The sequence below is a fragment of the Crocodylus porosus genome, unplaced genomic scaffold (assembly GCF_001723895.1).
Source record: "Crocodylus porosus isolate Cpor-Errol unplaced genomic scaffold, CroPor_comp1, whole genome shotgun sequence".
NCBI classification, from domain to species: Eukaryota; Metazoa; Chordata; order Crocodylia; family Crocodylidae; genus Crocodylus; species Crocodylus porosus.
The window spans coordinates 2470382-2475054 of NW_017728910.1; the positions used below are offsets into that span (position 1 = coordinate 2470382).

Below are 4673 nucleotides of genomic sequence, written 5' to 3' on the forward strand. Positions count from 1 at the left end.
CCTTAGTCTCATCAGACTCCCTTACATGAAATTTACATCAAGACATGGCAGGAAAGATAGATAAGTGAAACCTTATGAAGCAGGATAGAGAGAGAGCCTGGCAAGAGAGATGAGGAATAAGGCAGTCCTCAGTTGCCTAACCTACTACACTGTCCCATTGAAAGGATATTACAAAACACTGCATAGTTTTGGTTGAAACTTGGAGGTTCTTCAGTTAGAAGACTTGTTTCCGTTTTTGTGGAAGACCACCTGGAAAGAAGTTTAGTACCTTACAGAAACCAACAGGATGTGGGAGAGATTTGGGGAGCTGTATGTGGTTGTGATTGTGTTTTTTAATACAGTGGAGTGAAAGGAGAAAGGCAAAAGACCCTTGCAAATGCTTTGAGGAAATATTGGGTATATATAGACATGCTCTGGGAGGTGAGGGGGGGAAGGGGACAATTAGATGGGTTCCAAGAGTCATTCTAATTAAAGTGCCCAGAGCGTCAAGTGTATCAGCATTCCCACACTGAAAAATAGCAGCAGGGGTGGTTTAACTACACCTTGTTGAATGAGTGGGGATACTGAAACAGTGATGCTGGAGTCTGCTGGAGTGCAGAAATTACCATGCTCCAGCAGACTTGATTAATTGAATCTGCTTCGAAGTGTTGTAATTACAGCATGTTGGAGCAGCCTCTGCATGTATATAGGCTCCCATTGTGCCTAAAAGAACTGATGAGTGAATAGGCTACTTAAATGGCTTTTCTGGCCTACTTGGGGTTGAGGGAGAGAATGGGGATAGGGTGCTTATTCTGGTACTATGCTATACCCTACTGATATCTCCCTGGATACAGAACAACACTGTAGTGTAGTTTGTTATAAGGAAGCTAATGGAGCAGTGCTGGTCATGTGAAATTAGTAGAGGACTTTGCTGCAAGGTTGAGCCACCTAACAGACAATAAGACAGATGTTAGATGTAGAACAGATCTTCAGTAGCTAAAATGTAGCTTTTATCTACATTTGTACTTAAGATAAACCTAGATTTATAGATGATCTGAGACCATTGGACTTAAAAGTAAGAAGGCTGAAGTATTGATACTTCAATACTTCAAAGCTAATCATGCCAAGTTTAACTGATTGCCTTATAAAGATTTTTTTTTTTTAATTCTCAGCTTGTGGTTGCACATGAGATGTCTTTGCCTCCCATATAGCATACACAAAGTTTGGATCATCGGTTTTGGTTTTGTTCTTGATCAGTTTCCAATTAGTGAAAGCAGCTGAGATTTAAAATCAATGATACAACTTTTCTTCTGCTTTGGAGGGCATTTCTTGTGGTGATTTGATTTTTGTATATTAAAAAAAAAAGTCAGGCTGGTCTGAGCCATCTGTTCAAAATAGTTTAATTCTATAGCAGCACATGGCACCTCTCTGTGTACTCCATGATTTACATTGGATGGCTATTGTCTTCCAGGTGAAATTTAAGATATTGATTTTTGTCACATAGACCTATATTTTTTGGACTGCATACTTGATGGATTGTAAAGCCCAAAGAGACCTTCATATGTATCTAATTCAATATTCCCTATAAAGTAGGGCATGACATTTCCCTGAATTTCTTGTTTGAACTAAAGCATTTCTTAGAAAATTATCCTATTAATTTAGAAATTACTTATGCTGGAGATTTCCCCATGGATTTTAGTAAATTGTTCAAGGATTAATTGCCCTCACTATAAACGTGCATCTTATTTTTCGTCTAAATTTGTCTTGCTTCAATTTGTAGCCATCAGTTCTTGTTTTACCTTTATAGTTATAGTCTGCTAATTCAGTAGTGTAAGGACAGATGGGCAAGTGCAGCATAAGATGGGTGCTGCTTAAGGAATAGGGGGCAGGGATATCTTAATCTCCTGTTACACTTTTCAGCTCTTCCCTCAACTCCTCCTCCCATCCTTCCCTTCCCTCCCCTGTTTGCACTTTCCCTGCAAAAGCTCTGGCTCAGGGAGCTGGGAGGGCAGAACAGCAGCAGTGGCAGCACAGAAGTTTGTGTGAGCTATGCTGGTGCCCCTCAGTCCCAACCCACAGCTCCCCAATCCCTGCTGCTGACCCTCACTCCTGACCCGCAGACCCCTGGGCTGTTGGTACCCCTCACTCTCAACTAACAGTCCCCTGCTCCCCCCAGCTGCCCCATTCCAACTGGGCTGCCCCCATCCAACTGCCCCCTTTCCAACTGGGCTGAAGTGTGGCGACTCTGATTCATACATGTGACACAGGAGTGAGTCTGACCCTGGTGCAGGCTGGAGGGAAGAAGAGAAGATGTCTGTGGCACCCCCTGCCCTGGGCTGGGGCTCCAGCACCATGCCAGGCAGCCTGGCCAGGCCCCTTCCCAGGCAGTGTCTCCCAGCTACCCTGGCCCTGTGAGCAGGGGCACCAGCCCTCGTGCCGTTGGCCTAGCCATTGAGCTCCTTGCTGCCCTCAAAAGGTTCCCTTGTACCCTCCCACCCCTGGAGGGGCAAACGCCTGCCCCCCACTTCACCTGCCACAGTGCCCAGACAGCTTCCCTCAGTGACAGTAGGCACCCACCTGCCCCACACACACACAAACCTCACACAGCCCCCCCCAGATAGTCCCCAATCCCTGGCTCTCCAACCCTCCCCCACAAAGACTTACCTACATCCAGCTGCCAAGGCTGCTCCCATGACCCTTCCAGGCTGCATGCCTAGAACATGTGTGAGCATGCACAGATGCACATTCACCTCCTGTCTCTAATTGCCCTTCTCCACCCGTGAAGTGGAGCAAAATCCCAGACATCAGTTCATATTTCAAAAAATTGCCCAGATGGAGATTGGAGGGTACAAAAAGAGGACATGTTCAGGAAAACCCAGACATATGGTAGCCCTAGCAGAAAACCTCCAGTTGCTGCCTTAACAACGTGTGCTGCCAATGGTGCTCAGTCTCTATGGTACTGGAGCTGTTGTGGGTGAGGAAGGGAGAAGGAAGGGGTGGGGAACTGCCCAGAGAGTACTAGTCAGTTGTACCTCTATATAAGGGCATGTTTCTAAATAGATCAAACTTCTTGAACCTTCATTTTTTGTGGGGTAGAATACTCTTGGTGGACTGGATATTTCCTCTGGGTGACCATCTTTTGGATTTGCATGGAAAGAAGCTCCTGGGTCTATATAATTTGTGACTGTGCTTTTATTTGGTTAAAAAAATGCCCAGAATTTGGGTTAATGTGTTGCATATAAATCAAAATATTCTAATATTATAAAAGCCTTAGTCTGTCTGTCTGTCCATAATGCTTTATTTGCATTGTGATTGGTTGTCTGAAACAACCAATCAGAGTGCTCCAAGAGCATTTCAGACATGAGGCAGCAGCAGAGCACTGCCATGATGGTGGGGATAGAGTTGGGGCAAGGCCCTCCCTGCTCCTTGGAGATGGTAGTGGTGGGTGGAGTGGGCCTGGACTCCAAGTGGTTGTGGAGGGGAGGAGGGAAGCCACCCCAGGCCCAGCATGGCCAGTGGGGAAGGGAAGAGTAGGCCTGGGCCCAATGCAATGGTAGGGGGGAAGGGAGGAGTGGGCTCAGGCCTGATGTGATGGGATGGGGTGAGGGGAGGAGGGGCCCAACGTGACGGGTTGGGAGGGGAGGAGTGGGCCCAGCTTTGATGTGGAGGGGAGGAGCAGGCCTGGGCCTGATGTGATAGGGGAGAGGGGAAGCAGGGATAAACCCCAAGTGGTGTGGGCAGCAGGGGGGAAGGTGGCGAATGGGCCCAGACAAAGAGGAAGGGGGTGGACATGGGGATCTGTCCCCGCCTGTCATTCTTGATGGGCAATTTGCTAATATAAATATAATTGCCTAGTGATTAAAAATATTTAATGGGTGAAATGAACTGTTAATAGCTTAATTTTACTACTGAATCATGTCTTTGTTTGTAAATATTGCACTGCATTTATGAATACTGATATTACATTTTTTTAGCTATGTATTACTGTCCTTGAAGACCTCCTTACGTACAGTTGTATTTGTATGGTTCATCTGTGCCTGAATAATTGCCCCAAACCAACACTTTCTCTTCTTTTTTTCATATCTTGCTGCTCAAGGCATTTCAGCCAGTTCAGAACACACGTTCAAAATAGAATAATATAGTCAAACTTTCTAGCACTCTCATGTTTCATCTCTCCAAGGTTTAAAATGTACTAGGTTGCCTTTGCATTTCATATTGGAGAACAGGGGGGGGGAAATCTTTTAGCAGAAATACTGGATATATAAAGGATTGTGTGAAAACAAACATGAAAATTCAACAAGCCTTTTAAAATGTAACCTTTAACTCATGTCTTTTAAAAGCATGATTCCTATCAGTTTTTCAGCACTTTAGGTCTGAAAGTGAGAAGAAGCAGAATGACTCAAGTGACTTAAGTGCATTAAAAAAATAAATAACTCATCAATATTCTCATCATCGTGGATTTCAATTTTAAAGTTTATAATAAGTTAGTTTACCAGTAGCTGTATTTTGAATAGATTGTGGTTCTCTGCAGACACTCTAATAATACATATGCCCCTAGCATGTGAGTTTAGACCTCCCTATAAAGCAGTAACAATCAAGTGACAGACTTTCCATTTATTTAAGCATTGCAAGAAAGCATAGGCGCTTGCAACTCTTGCAGCTTCTCTCCTATTGGTTCAAGCCTGAAAATGAAA

The 4673-nt window shown here is 44.5% G+C and overlaps 1 long non-coding RNA gene across 1 annotated transcript in view; it reads left to right on the forward strand.

Moving 5' to 3' along the window:
- The window catches only part of LOC109308690, an 8815-nt gene extending 6828 nt beyond the window's left edge, over window positions 1-1987 (forward strand). The window contains exon 3 of the long non-coding RNA XR_002100675.1: window positions 1976-1987. This is a non-coding gene — a long non-coding RNA (uncharacterized LOC109308690). The remainder of the gene's footprint in view (window positions 1-1975) is intronic.
- Window positions 1988-4673: the final 2686 nt, after the last annotated feature.